We start from the raw sequence: 16,139 nt of genomic DNA, 5'->3' as shown, positions 1-16,139 counted from the left end.
CAATGTGGGACGTAATCTTTTTACTCATGAACTTAACACCTCTGATGTATACGAGTCATTTTAGAAGCAAAACAACTACATGGGTAATATTTTATTAAATTTAAAATTCTATCCTAAAACCAATCCATTTATAGTTGAAGTGCAAAATTCCAAACGACATATTTTGTATATACGTAGTTTGGGAAATGTCTCAAATTGGATGATGATTCTCTACTATTGATAGAGCAATTGCAATTGATGGTTTAAATAGTTTTAGTCCGAACGCTCGCTAGATGAGATTGATTTTGAGACACAATTTTTAATAAGTGATAAAACTTGCTGTATTATTAGGTACGTTATTATTATTTGTATTTTCAATGTCTTAATGGTTAAATATTTGTGTTAGTAGTTACATTTTGTAGTACAATTGACACTGATATTTTGTGACAGGCTAGGCACTGATGTGCTCTCTTTAGGCTGATGTTGTCTACTTTAATAATGAACAATCGCAAGCTCATCTGCGTAGCAAAGTATGTGGATCCTATTTTGTAAGTCATCAATTTTTGGAGATGGACTAATCCAATTTTGATACAAATTGATAAAGGAATACATCACTCCAGAGACGTTCCATGAAGACTTTAAGGTTACATTTTGTAGTACAATTGACACTCATACAAATTGATAAAGGAATACATCACTCCATGACGTTCCATGAATTGATATCAATTGCAACTTGGAGCTACGTGTTTATATATATATATATATATATATATATATATATATAGGTAGAGATTTACACAAACCACAAACATGGAATCTGGTATGATAAATTTGGGAAGCTCTCTAAAAGTACCCTATGTTGGCTAAGGAGAAATTTGCATCAGTTCCACCCCGATACATACGACCTGATCCAACCAAACTTCATGGGGTCTCCACAGAGGAAATCCCAGTAATTGACATGCAAAGGTTGCTTTCGGATGAATCAGTGAATCCAGAGCTTGAAAAGTTGCATTTTGCCTGCAAAGAATGGGGCTTCTTCCAGGTTTGTCATTTTGTATTTGTATATGCATATATTAGGTATTGTTGTTGGCCTAATAAGGGAGTCTGATTGTAATAGTATTTGCTCAAAATCTACTAGTCATTTCAATTTGGTTTTTACCACAACTTTAACTTACTTTCAAGGGAATAAAATAATTCTGCAATATTTATTATGTTAATAACTATGACTTTTCAGGACTGTAGGTAAATGATATATCTTGCCACAAGTTATTTTTTTCATATTGAAATATTTCTTTTCTTGTAATTATCCAGAAATTTTATGTCAAAAGCAAGCATGCCTACCCTAATATATTGTATATGAACTCATTTGGTTTTCTCTAGTAGTAGTACATAATGCATGACTAGAATGTAATAGGAGTGATCTCCTTTTCTTTCCTACTTTTCCTAGGATCTTCTTTGAATTGTTATACAAGGACAATCATCTAATTTAAATGGATATACATGCCCGCTGTTAAAATGGAGAAGTATTATAATAGTCAGCACCAGATACTTAGTGACTGTACAACTTGTCACCAGCTGATTAATCATAGAGTGAGCTCTTCAGGAGTGGACAAACTGAAACTAGAGATGCAAAAGTTTTTCAATTTGACGATTGAAGAGAAGAAGAGATTTGCCCAAGAACCGGGCGATGTAGAAGGATATGGACAGGCCTTTGATGTATCTGAGGAACAAAAACTTGACTGGGCTGACATGTTTTACATGGTCACTCTGCCAACTCACTTGAGAAAACCTCATTTACTTCCCAACCTTCCTCTTCCATTCAGGTACAAGAAAATTTGCACACACATTCATATCATTGTATTTAGGATGCATTTGATAAAATTGAAGTTTGAAAACTGAAATCTAAAATCTGAATTCATTAAGTTATTGAATTATTAAGTATTAAATCAAATACATTTGAGTGTACATCACATTCGGTGATAAGTGAAAAGTTTATCACTTATTTTTTATAGCAAGTTTTGCTTAAAAAATTTAATGACACTTAATTAATTCAGATGTTTAATTTTTGGTTATCAAATGTATCTGAATATATTAAGATCTAAATACATTAAGTTTAAATGATGAATTGTGTTGTCAAATACACGAGGGCTATAGTAACATCACACACAGTATAACGTGTGTTTTAAAACTCCGACCGGACCGGCCGGTTCGATTGGTCAGACCGACCGAGTTATGCTAAAAAATCGGGTAAGTAAAAACCCGGTCAAATCTGGGTTTGACCGGGAAAAAACTGGATTTTCTGGTGCAATCAGCATTTTAAAAAAAAAACTCAAACTTTTTTAATATTATGTTTTGACCCCTAGATTGTTAAAAATTATTAATATACCTCAAATATTTCATACTTTATCAATATTTTCTTAAAGTTTGGTGTTATTTTTCAATTAAGTCCATAATTTTAATTCTAAACTTGTTAATGCTCATTAAATAATATAAATTGCTACTTGATTGTTCTAATTTCTTTGTATTTTCTTGTTAAATATATTTGAAACATGAAATATATATGAATATACCTTTATTAATATTAACATGTTATTAGGTATTTTACATATAATATTTTAATTTTTAAATAATTTTAATTTATGACGTCATCCGGTTCAATCCCTATCGAACCCAGTTCAACCCATTGACCCTTGATCTCTGAGTTTGACCGAGTCGATACCCGGTCCGGTTCTGAAAACATAGAGTATAATTTTGGAAAGTCATAAGCGTCTAAAATTCTCTACACTTGTCTAAAATTTTAAAATTTTGTGGGTGAAAATACTTAAAAGCTAGGGATAAGATGATCATAGACTAGTAATAGTTTAAGAAAATAAGTGGTTAGTAGCAATCTATAACTTTGCAAATCACCGTACCTGTAATCTTTCTATTTTCTTTTACATAAATTGTCAACGTCTTGATATATATAAAGAAACTGAAAGTCTAGAATTGAAATTGTAAAGAGATATAATGATGATTTTTATGATTTATAAACTGGATTTACAATAAGAGACATTATTTAAGTGTGGTGGTTTGATTCTTTCATGTATTTTAATTGATGGAAATATGAACATTTTGGTCCTTTATTATAGCAGTGGTGGTTAATTTGGTTCTTTATATACTACCGCTTGCTAATTTATTCCTTATCTCCTCTGCTCCTTTATTTCTACAGTGGCAATGTCGATTATCTTTGCAATACCAACATTGCATGGAAGTTTATGAATTAAGGGTTGCAATTAGAGACTTGGGAAAATTAAGAGAGGGGAAATCGATAGATTACAAATACTGCATTGATTTTATTTTATGGAAATCAGGGATTAATTGGTAGACGGAAGTACGCAATAAATCTTCATCACTGAAATAAAGGACTTGAACTATATAATTCCCTTCTAATAAGCAAAGTAATAAAGGACTTGATGAGGTAATTAAGTACTTTGTCTTAAATCTTAGAGAACAGTAAATAAAGAAAGATGTAGATAATGGTTATGCAGCATCTTAATCACTGTTTGTGAATTTTGTTTTGTCGAAAAAAATAATAATATATGTCCCATTAGTTGTTGAGGGGTAAAAAAGACGATAACCACTCAATTATTCTTTATTCTAGGTCACAATTTGTTTATAAAAAGTATTCCATTGATGACTAAAATGCTTTATTCAGAAAAAAAAATTTTGATAGTGCTGGTGGGTAGCCCACCAAAACTAAACATATAATTGGTTAACAGAAAAAAGCTTTTACATATAATTGAAACCGAGGAGGCAATAATAAATCCAAATGCTATTACATCAAAAATTATAGCAGAGAATATTCGAGTGTACGTAATATATATATATATATATTTTATTATGCAAATGCATTTATTTGGAAGTCGTACTGTCGTAGGGGCTGACGTACAACATGAAACATCGAATGCTATCCCTTCAATAAAATTCCATGTGTAATGATCAAGACAGCTTATCAGCCACTCCTTCAAAGAAAGAAAAAAAAAAAGACAGCTTATCAGCCGCCAAGTGTCCTAAGGATTGAATATTTTGATCATTATCTCTCTTAAAGTCTCCACATGATGGGCCTTTTCTTCTTATTTTTTTTACCTTGGAGGCATTCTTAATGGTTTTCCAACATTTCTCTTCTTTTAATCATATGGCTATTGGCCACCCAATGACTTGAAGTCTTAGCGGAGTGCGAGATTAAAGATTCAAATCTTACCCCCCATCACTTTGCTACTATATGTGATTTTCTCAAATCCATATGAGTGTGTACGTTTGACTCAATGGTGATTCAATTCCCGTCGGTTTTTTAATGGATTCAGTTGAGCTTTCTCCTAAAATAGATTAGAGTAGAAATAACTTGATCCGATGGTGATACAATCCTCGTCGGTTCCCCAATAGATTCAGTTGGGTCTCCTCCTAGAATAGGTTAGAGTATGAATAGAGTAGATCATGACGATTGACATAAAATAAATTATATCATGTCTCTCTCTCACACATACAGGAAAATATATCCTCACTTGCTTTTCTTAAAGGGACAATTTCAGAAACCTCTCCTCAGGTTTCTGATAATTTCATTGAGCTCCTTCGAGGTTATAAAAATAACATTTACCTCCTTTGCCCACATAAAATGCTAATATTAGTTTTAACATTTTAATAAAACTCTCTTGTTAGATATACTTTTACAAATAATGGTATTAATAATTATTTTCCTTTTCTTTTTCTATTCTTATTTCCCCTTTTTATATTGATAGGTGGCATTTTAGTGGGTATTTTGGGCGTTATTGCATAATTAATTGACTGAATATTTTCGTTAATTGGGTGGATTTTACTAATATTCTGTTTTGGGTGCTAATTGCAGGAATGAGTGCCGAAAAGTGTTTAAATTCAACTTTTAGAAAATTCATCGTACGTGGGGCCCTCTTGAGAAGCTGAAGAAACCTAATTGTAATAGGTTTTATTTTATTATATTTGGAGGGAGTCTTGTCTTTTGGGTTGAAAAGGAACTGAGTGGCTGCAGCTTTGTAAGGCGGCGAGGATAGAAGTTCTTCGGGCTAGACTCTTGTATTGCTTTTTGATCTTTTTGGTTGACTGAGGTATTGAAGGCTTTGAAATTGCATTACATCAGGCAATTGAAACCTTTCCTCTCGTACGTTTGTTGAGAAATCAGAAGAGACAAGAGCCTCCATTATTGACTCTTCCATGGCTGGTTGACCGAAATTGGAAGAACAATAAGACGCAATTGAAACCTTTCTCTCGTACGTTTGTTTTGTGAGGGACCAATATGGGCCACCATTGTTGACCACTTGCAATAAGAAAGAAAGCAAAGAAGGCCGCAGTTGTGGACTTCTGGACATTGCCTTCCATTTTGGCTTTGACCAAATTAAATTGAGAGGGATTGAACGAGAGCTAATTTCTTGCGTTTGCTGTGATTAAGGAATCGATGGCTTCTTCCAACCCTGTACGCGCGGCCTGTTCACTAATGGGGAACTAAACCCCTAATTCTAGTCAAGGGAACTACTGACGATTTGGTTTAGCAATTACTGTGAGATCGAATTTATTTTAACTATTCCCTCCATTTATTAATATTTATATATTTCCGGTTTCTAATTGTTATAGCCTTATATATGATTGATTAGTGCACAATAATTAATTGTTTATATAGGCTATTTTGCTATATAGGGGTAATTGAATCCGTAATTGTTCGTTATTTTTATTCCAGTAGCAACTGGCACAATTGGATTTGTGTCAGGGGAATGTTTGATCTGGCTTGAATGAACCCTCGTAGCGTGTTTGTTAGTCAGGATTGGGCCTTTCTAATTACTAATGCAATCTAGAAATTGAATCCTACGGTCGTACCTAGGGTTGTTTTTGGGTTAGAGAAATAGCTAACGGTCGTACCTTAGCTATCGATAAATTAAGGAAGGGTTGGTTGTTTAGCGCGTGCGAGACAACTAGAACCAATCTATTAATAAAGGTTGGAATTATTTTTGCATCAATGATCAGTGCATGAACCATTTCTGAAGTATACCCTTGGCTAGAGTTTCTCTTAGTTATTTCTTTTAATTAATTATTTTCTGCATTTAATTTGTTCAGTTGGCTTTTGATACCAAAACCCCCCATTAATCTTGATTTGAAAAGAAACAAATATCTCTCCAGTCCCTGGGGAGACGACCCTGCTTACCACTGTCTACTAGTTAGGGAGTTCAGTTAAATAATTTATTCAGGTATATCGGATTAAGCAAACTCTTCGGGAACAGGGTGAATCAAGTAACCCATTGCACACCTAGAGTCCCTGCTCCAGTACTCGAATTGATTACTAGCTGTTTCAGGTGGTAGTTAGGATTAATTTATTATTATTGCACAGGTTCGGCACCTGTCAATTTTTGGCGCCGTTGCCGGGGACTTGGCGTTTGAATTATTCGTTTCTTTTTTAATTCAGTTTTTATTTTGTTTTATTTTATTTTTCTTTTTCTTGGTACTTTTGCTAGTTTATGCCCCGTTCTTCTCGCACAGGTGACTTGGTATACGATCCTGAGGTTGAGAAGGCAGCGCGTAGGCGGAGGCAAGAGACCAAGAGACAAAAAGAAAGGCATTTATCTACTGCAAACGAGTCAACAGAAGACGAATTTAGCATGGCCAACACTCAGACATTAAGGGAGTTGGCTACCCCAAACCTGACTCATCAGCCCTTATGCATCACGTTCCCAACTTTGGCTGAAAATACCTCTTTCGAGCTGAAATCGGGGTTGATTCAGCTCCTGCCTTCGTTCCATGGTCTTTCTGGTGAAGAACCCCACAAACATGTCCAGGAATTCGAAGTAGTTTGCTCTAGCATGAAACCTCCTGGGGTCACTGAGGAGCAAATAAGACTGAGGGCCTTCCCCTTCTCTCTCAAGGATGCAGCGAAGGATTGGTTATACTACCTGCCTGCAGGTAGTATCACCACATGGGCACAATTGAAAAAGAAATTCCTGGAGAAATTTTTCCCCGCATCCCGGGCTGCAAGTTTGAGGAAGGAGATTTGCAGCATCAAGCAATACTCCGGGGAGTCATTGTACGATTTTTGAGAAAGGTTCACCAAGTTGTGCGCTAGATGCCCACAGCATCAGATTGGTGAACAACTGTTGATCCAGTACTTCTATGAGGGACTCCAGTCAACTGACAGGAGTATTATTGACGCTGCGAGTGGAGGAGCCCTGGCGAACAAGACACCGAGGGAAGCGTGGGACCTTATTGAAGCCATGGCAGAAAACTCTCAGCAGTTCGGCTTCCGTGATAGCAATCCTACCCATAGAGTCAATGAGGCAGAGACGTCATCCATCCAGCAGCAACTGTCAGAGTTGACGTCTGCTGTCAGGCAATTGGCCATGAGAGACACACCGCGAGCAAAGGTGTGTGGAATCTGTACTAGCATGGACCACCGCACGGATTTGTGCCCCATTTTGCAAGAGGACGGGGCGGAACAGGTAAATATGGCCGGAGGCGTGCCCGCGCCCCGCAAGCAGTATGACCCGTATTCCAACACATACAACCCCGGTTGGAGAGACCATCCCAACCTCAGTTATGGGAACAGGCAACAAGGTTCATTCCCGAATCGTCCACCAGGATTCCACCAGCCTTGGCAACCAAAATCTCAACCCTCATCCTCCAATTCAGGAAGCTCCTTGGAGGACCTAATCAAAAGCCTTCATCAGGAGATCAAAGCGGACAAGAAGGACCAAGACGCTCGAATAAGCCAACTGGCAACTGCCATTAACCGCTTGGAGTCCCACGTTTATGGGAAACTGCCATCGCAGCCCGAGGAAAATCCCAGGAATGTAAGCGCCATGACGCTAAGGAGTGGTAAGGAGTTGGAAGGGCCTAAAGTGAAAAATTCGAAAAGCAAAAGCGAGGAGGAGATAGAAAAGGAGATTGAAGAGGAAGGGCGCATTCGCGAAGAGCCTAAGGTAACATCTATTCCTTCGATCCCTATTAAATCTAATATAGCTCCTTTTCCTTGCAGGTTGGAAAAGACAAAGAGGGCAGAAAAGGAAAAAGAAATCCTGGATGTGTTCCGCAAAGTCCAAGTAAACATCCCCCTATTGGACGCGATCAAGCAGGTACCCAAGTACGCAAAGTTCTTGAAAGACTTGTGCGTTAACAAAAGAAAGCTAAGGGGTGATGAAAGAGTGATGGTAGGAGAGAATGTATCAGCTGTACTTCAAAGGAAACTCCCACCCAAATGCGGAGATCCAGGTATGTTTGCTATCCCCTGTAAGATTGGCCATTCTAGTATCAAAAATATCATGATAGATTTAGGGGCTTCTATTAATGTGATGCCTAAGTCAATCTATGATTCCCTAAATTTAGGACCTTTAAAAGAAACGGGGATAATAATTCAATTGGTTGATCGTACATGTGCTTATCCGGATGGGATAGTTGAGGATGTTTTAGTGCAAGTAGATGGATTAATTTTTCCTGCTGATTTTTACGTGCTTTACATGGATGATTGAAGTGCCCCAAATCCATCACCCATTATATTAGGAAGACCATTTTTGAGTACTGCCCAGACTAAAATTGATGTTAGTAAGGGTACTCTCACGATGGAATTTGATGGAGAAATAGTCCACTTTAACATTTTTGATACAATGAAACATCCTGTTAACTCTCATTCTGGGTTTGCTATGTATACCACTAATCCCTCTGTGCAAGAATTTTCTAAGTTTGCTTGTAGGGGTAGATTCAAGGTTGCTGCGAACAAGTCCTATAGGATGAAAGCAATTCATGAGGTAAAAATGGAGAGAAAATTTAGGAAAAAAGTTGCACTCAATGGCCATGTGGATCCTGGAGGAGGGCCACCAATTACAAGGAAAATTCAATTACATCTAGACTAAAGAGTGGTGCTATGTCTAGTCAAAGACATTAAAGAAAGGCGCTACTTGGGAGGCAACCCAAGACTATTTGTTTCAGTTTTCATGCATTTTTGAAGTTTTAGTTATGTATTAGTGTCAATTGATGGTTTGATGTTTTGTGGCAGGAGATTAGTGGTTAGGCGTGCCCACGCCAGGCGGTCACGCCTGAGGAAAAGGAATTTTTGCTCAGGTTCTGCGAACTTCATAGTAGTTAGACGTGCCCACGCCGGGTGGTCACGCCTGACGAAGGAAATTTTTGATCAGGTTCTGCGGACTCTATGGCAGTTAGACGTGCCCACGCCAGGTGGTCACGTTCGAGGGGAAGAAATTTTCGATCAGGTTCTGCAAACTCCATAGTAGTTAGACGTGCCCACGCTAGGTGGTCACGCCTGACGGAGGAAATTTTCGCTCAGGTTCTGCGGGCTTCAGGGCAGTTGAGCGTGCCCACGCCAGGTGGTCACGTTCAAGCAAAAAAAAAATAAAAAAAAACTTCCGTAGACCTACTTTTCCTTTTCTTCTTTCTTCTTCCTTTTCTTTCTTCTTCTTCTTCTTCTTCTTCTTTCTTTTCTCCTTGTCCGCCGCCGCCGGATCGCGCCTGCCGCCCAGCGCACCGCCACCGCGCCTGCTGCCAAGCGCACTGCACGCCGCGCGCTGCACCTCCACCGCGCGACGCTGCCCTGCGCGACTCAGCTCGCGCGCCGCCACCACGCCTGCTGCCCAGCTGCGCGCAAGCTCCAGCCCAGCCCCGCGCGTTTCCGCTCTGCGCACCCAGCAGCAGCCCGCGCGCGCAGACTTCCAGAACCAGCCAAGGCGCGCGACTCCAGCAGCCAGGCGCGCGACTTCCAGAACCAGCCAAGGCCATGCGCGTTGCTCTTCTCCACCACTCTGACTGACAGTCGAAAATAAACTCCGGTGATTTCTTTTCAAATTCCTGTCACTTAGCTGAGGCCAGATTCTTAATTTTTGTTTAGCAGAGGACAGATTCTTACTTTCTTAGCTGAGGCCAGATTTTCAATTTCTTGTTTGATTTTGGGTGCTGTGATATATCTGTGGTTGATTGTGATCTATTTGTGAAATTTGGTGCGCAATCAGAGATATTGGGGGAAAGTTTTCACTCTGGTTGTTTCTTTAATTAGATTTTGGGGGGATTTTGCTGCGTTAGTCTAATTAAGTGATTTTTGGATTGATTTGGAGCTGTGTTTGGGGACCCTTTTGCTTTGTTGATTAACCACCACTCCATTTTACCCAACTTCACCTTGACTCTGCCCTCTTTTCCAATCCCCAATGACTAAACCGAAAACCAAAGGCAAGAATAAACCTTCCACTTCATATCCTCAGCCTACGGTCCCCTTAGAGGGACCTGTCCCATCGACTGGGCCTGGAGAGCCCCGTACCCGCCTTGGACGGAATAGGGAGGTTCATATCTCCTCTCCGGCCCATTTTGACGGTCATTTGATCTTTACCCGGGCTGCCGACAAGGAGCGGTAAGCCTCGGCTTGTACAAGGAAGATAATTCCTTGTAAATACATCCATGGCCCTACACTTGATTTGCTAAACCTGAGGGATGAGGTCACACAACACTTGACTAATGTAGGTTGGGCCCGCTATGCTTCTATAAATCAACCTGCTTTTACTGAACTCACGTGGGAATTCTATGCTACCTTTGAATTTAATATTCCTGATGAATTCTCCGTTACCACTCCTGGGGTTGTGAGGTATCGATTAATGGGTAGAGAGTTCAACCAATCTATCACTGAGTTTAATTTGGCTCTTGGGTTTATTGATATTCCTTACTCCCAGAGTGAGGAGTATATGCACAGTGCGTGCGAATATATAGAGCCATTTTTCTCTCATTACCTTGATTATTGGAGTGGTTGTCAGTTGACCAGCAATGCTATGACCCCAGTCAATCTAAGGCTTCTTATCTTAAGAGCGCCGCCTATCGTTATCTACATAGATTCATGGCTTATACTTTCTCAGGTAGGAAGGATAGCTCCGGTACTCTGACCAAGCCCGAGTTCTTTTTCGTTTGGTGCATGGTCACTCGGACTAGGGTCAATTTGGGTAACTGGTTTGCCCTCCACCTCCGAACTGTGCTAAGTAAGAAAAATAAGCCATTAATCTTAGGCTCCTTTATCACTCAGTTAGCTGTGAATCTTGGGGTTCTGGACTTGAATAATCATAACTTACATCGTGCTTGTATTATGGAGCCCCTTGATTTGGTTTGTTTGGAGAAAATGGGTCTTGTGAGACAGGTTAATGGTGCTTTCCAGTTTGCCCTCCCGGGGCCAATCTCCGTCCCTCCGAAGCGCAAAGCTTCCAAATCCACTGCGACTGAGGCTGGTGGTCCGTCCACGGATGCTCCCGGGCCGTCTTCTTCGGCACCTCCACCATCTTCCTCCGTCGACAGCCAGCTAGCGTCCCTCCGGTTCCCGATGCAGCACATGGACACTCGTATGGATCGGATGGAGCGCCAAATGGGCGGGGTGGCCCAGAACATAGCGCAGTATCTCCATCACGTGGGCTTCCGCCCGCCTTTTCCTCCGCAGCCATGATTCATTTCTGCCCTCCTCCGTTTTAAGGGAAGTGTCGTTGCCCCAATACCTCTGATTTGGTCTTACTTTGCTTACATTGAGGGCAATGTAAGGTTTAGGTGTGGGGGAGGGTTAACTATGTTTTGGTTGTGTTTTTAGTTGTCTGCTTAAATTTTTCCCTTGCCTTCGTAGTTCCTTTCTTTAAACTGTGATGAATGCAATTGAGATATGAGCGTACGTAGCAAGTTCATGCCATGGGGTGTTCTACTTTCCTTGATGACGAATTGATTGATGAATATGCTGAATTTGACATAAATTTGACCACTTGTGCGATTTTTGGGCCTAATTTTTCGTTTGTTTGAGTGGTTATTGCACATGGTCTGTCATTCTAGAACTTGCTCGGTTATGCATGTCAAGACCACATTTTAATGAGTTTAATGCATTGAAATGATAGGGCACCTAGGAATGAGCCATTTTTGGACTTTCTCGAAACCAGCCCTTGGATTATTTACTACCATTAGGGAGCCAAGTTGAGCCTTAACCCCCTGTTCTTTGCTTGAGACCCCAGCTCTTAGCCGTGAAACCTCTTTTTAGACTTTCTTTTTGAACCTCGTGTGAAGAAGTGCGTTGATTTCATTATACAGACTTTTGGAGTATTATTCGAAGGGCATTACACCCACTTATGTATAAAAAAAAAAAAAGAAAAAAAAAAGACAAAGTGCAGGAAACCAGCAAGTAAAGTTGACTTTTAGGGTGCTGATTGGGAGTATTGCAAGGAAAAAAGCAAAAGAAAAAAAAAGAAAAGGAAAAAAAGAAAAAAGAGGGGAAGTAGATGAATGAAAAAGGAGAAAAGGCGAAGGTTGCGGCAAGTGCTAATTCACTGCATTTGTGTGGTTGTTGAGATGCCTTCAAATTTCAAATGTACAAGAATCCGTGTAATGAATTTCTGAGCACTTCCTTTATACTTTTACACCCTCTTGACTCCTTTTCAATCCTACCTTTTCACCCTAGCCCCATTACAACCTTGCAAGTCCCTTGACTGCTGCATTTAAATTCATGAGTAAGTGGTGGAGATATGATATATGAGCAAGCGTATGGTAGTTTCATTCTATTGTGTTGTTTTGAGAGCCATCTTATATACATTTCATATACACTTTGGAGTGAATGAGTGCATTTTGAACTGCGAGTAGTGTTGATTTGGTATATTCTGATTTCGATAAGGTTATTGAGGAACTTGGAATGCCGTTCTTGGTGTGAACTGCTGTGATTTGCTTAGCATCTTGATTGTACTTCTGAGTTAATTATGCTTGAGGGCAAACATAGTTCAGGTGTGGGGGAGAATGATAGGTGGCATTTTAGTGGGTATTTTGGGCGTTATTGCATAATTAATTGACTGAATATTTTCGTTAATTGGGTGGATTTTACTAATATTCTGTTTTGGGTGTTAATTGCAGGAATGGGTGCCGAAAAGTGTTTAAATTCAACTTTTAGAAGATTCATCGTACGTGGGGCCCTCTTGAGAAGCTGAAGAAACCTAATTGTAATAGGTTTTATTTTATTATATTTGGAGGGAGTCTTGTCTTTTGGGTTGAAAAGGAACTGAGTGGCCGCAGCTTTGTAAGGCGGCGAGGATAGAAGTTCTTCGGGCTAGACTCTTGTATTGCTTTTTGATCTTTTTGGTTGACTGAGGTATTGGAGGCTTTGAAATTGCATTACATCAGGCAATTGAAACCTTTCCTCTCGTACGTTTGTTGAGAAATCAGAGGAGACAAGAGCCTCCATTATTGACTCTTCCATGGCTGGTTGACCGAAATTGGAAGAACAATAAGACGCAATTGAAACCTTTCTCTCGTACGTTTGTTTTGTGAGGGACCAATATGGGCCACCATTGTTGACCACTTGCAATAAGAAAGAAAGCAAAGAAGGCCGCAGTTGTGGACTTCTGGACATTGCCTTCCATTTTGGCTTTGACCAAATTAAATTGAGAGGGATTGAACGAGAGCTAATTTCTTGCGTTTGCTGTGATTAAGGAATCGATGGCTTCTTCCAACCCTGTACGCGCGGCCTGTTCACTAATGGGGAACTAAACCCCTAATTCTAGTCAAGGGAACTACTGACGATTTGGTTCAGCAATTACTGTGAGATCGAATTTATTTTAACTATTCCCTCCATTTATTAATATTTATATATTTCCGATTTCTAATTGTTATAGCCTTATATATGATTGATTAGTGCGCAATAATTAATTGTTTATATAGGCTATTTTGCTATATAGGGGTAATTGAATCCGTAATTGTTCGTTATTTCTATTCCAGTAGCAACTGGCACAATTGGATTTGTGTCAGGGGAATGTTTGATCTGGCTTGAATGAACCCTCGTAGCGTGTTTGTTAGTCAGGATTGGGCCTTTCTAATTACTAATGCAATCTAGAAATTGAATCCTACGGTCGTACCTAGGGTTGTTTTTGGGTTAGAGAAATAGCTAACGGTCGTACCTTAGCTATCGATAAATTAAGGAAGGGTTGGTTGTTTAGCGCGTGCGAGACAACTAGAACCAATCTATTAATAAAGGTTGGAATTATTTTTGCATCAATGATCAGTGCATGAACCATTTCTGAAGTATACCCTTGGCTAGAGTTTCTCTTAGTTATTTCTTTTAATTAATTATTTTCTGCATTTAATTTGTTCAGTTGGCTTTTGATACCAAACCCCCCCCATTAATCTTGATTTGAAAAGAAACAAATATCTCTCCAGTCCCTGGGGAGACGACCCTGCTTACCACTGTCTACTAGTTATGGAGTTCAGTTAAATAATTTATTCAGGTATATCTGATTAAGCAAACTCTTCGGGAACAGGGTGAATCAAGTAACCCATTGCACACCTAGAGTCCCTGCTCCAGTACTCGAATTGATTACTAGCTGTTTCAGGTGGTAGTTAGGATTAATTTATTATTATTGCACAGGTTCGGCACCTGTCATATATTTTTGCCAATAAAACCATAAAATATAAACATTGATAGCATAAATGTTTTACTAGTGACATTTTTATGACTTTGAATGTGATCTAATTTTTACTTGCTGATTGTTTTTGGTACCAAAAGCAACATTAACTCAAAAAAAAAAACCCAAAATTGCTACCAAGCTATGATAGTTCCACCGATCCAAAATTCTACAAACTTTAAAAGAATTATGACGGTATTTTCTTTTTCAAATTAAAAATTACATACCCTGGTAAATCACCATTGAAAGTAGTTTATCATAGTGATAGAACTATTGTCATCTTTGCTTATCAAATAATAAATATGTTGTTAAAAACTTCACACTCTTTTTGTATATTTGTATTAAATATATTATGATTGTTCTGGAAAGTAATTCAAACGTTATAAGTTGAGGGTATTTTAGGATATTCATTAAAAATTTTAACCAAGTCTAAGGTTTGGTTACCAAAAGTGTCAAATTAGGGAAGGTATGTGTAATTTTTGAAACCTTAAGGGAGCTCAACGAAATTGTTAAAAATCTTAGGGAAGGTTTATGAAATTATCCCTTTCTTAAATCTTACCTTCTTAATTGTCTTTATAAGGAAAATTAATAAGCCATGTCACCGTGAGATGATGATAAAACATCCATCCTTGCATGCATCAAAAATTAGTTAACATCTAAAGCATTGTGCATTGTTATTACATATTGGATATTCTTTACTTTTTATTTACATTTTTTTTAACAGTGTAGAGAAACTCCAGACCAGTACTCAAGGGAATTGAAAATCCTTGCCATCAAGGTCCTTGAGCAAATGAGAAAAGCATTAGGAATGAAGCTTGAAGATATGACAATGCTTTTTTCAAGAAGGGATGCAATCAATGAGGATGGGCAATTATCCTCCGTGTCCCCAACCTGAGCTAGTGATGGGGCTTAGCCCCCACTCTGATGCTACTGGGCTTACCATAGTGCTTCAAGCTAATGAAGTGGAAGGCCTCCAAATCAAAAAGGCTGGACCTTGGGTTCCTGTTGTACCACTTCCTAATGCATTCATAGTCAATGTTGGAGACATTTTAGAGGTAATCATGCTCAAAATCCTTTCTCCCAAGATGCAATGTGAATATGAACAATCTCTTCAAATTGCTTTCCTGTTTATATATATAATTACAACATCTATCTAGTTTTTGGCCTCCCTATGAGATATTTTCAAATTGGTTTCTACAATTATGAACATATATGGAAATTAGAATGTCCATCCCATATTTTAATAGGATTCAAGAGATAATCTTTCCGATTATGATTAGTATGCCGACACTAGGTTGATGTGTAAGACTAATTATCAACTTGCACCGCTCAGAAAACGAGGCAAGGTCAAAGTGTAGCTTTCATCCCAAAATTTAATTTTTGACAAATTTGTGCCTAAACTTCTAACTTTGGCTACTTTGTCAGAGTTAAGCGAATTTGTTTATTGATAGAATATTGACTACTTTAATAGAACACGTATCTTTATAAAGTGAAAAAAAGTATAAAATATATGGATGAAAAGGTCTTATATTGAAAAAACTTGGGCATAATAACTGCAAAATTAGTATTGTACATGCCCTTACACCCCACCCTCCAAATTATTGCTTACCTGTGATGTATGAGTGGTGAAATTCAAACAACTTTCCTTTCATCGTTTTGAAAAAAGTACTTGCTCTTTTCCCCAACAAATTTGTTTTGATTTTCAGAAAGGAA

The 16,139-nt window shown here is 38.6% G+C and overlaps 1 pseudogene; it reads left to right on the top strand.

The window, feature by feature from the left end:
- The first annotated feature begins 765 nt into the window (after nucleotides 1-765).
- On the top strand, nucleotides 766-15,583 carry LOC113701996 (oxoglutarate-dependent flavonoid 7-O-demethylase 1-like; annotated as a pseudogene).
- Nucleotides 15,584-16,139: the final 556 nt, after the last annotated feature.

This window comes from Coffea arabica, chromosome 9c (genome assembly GCF_036785885.1).
Source record: "Coffea arabica cultivar ET-39 chromosome 9c, Coffea Arabica ET-39 HiFi, whole genome shotgun sequence".
In the NCBI taxonomy this organism is placed as follows: domain Eukaryota; kingdom Viridiplantae; phylum Streptophyta; class Magnoliopsida; order Gentianales; family Rubiaceae; genus Coffea; species Coffea arabica.
Note: the sequence above shows the minus strand (reverse complement) of the source record. Positions and strands in the feature narration are given on the sequence as shown.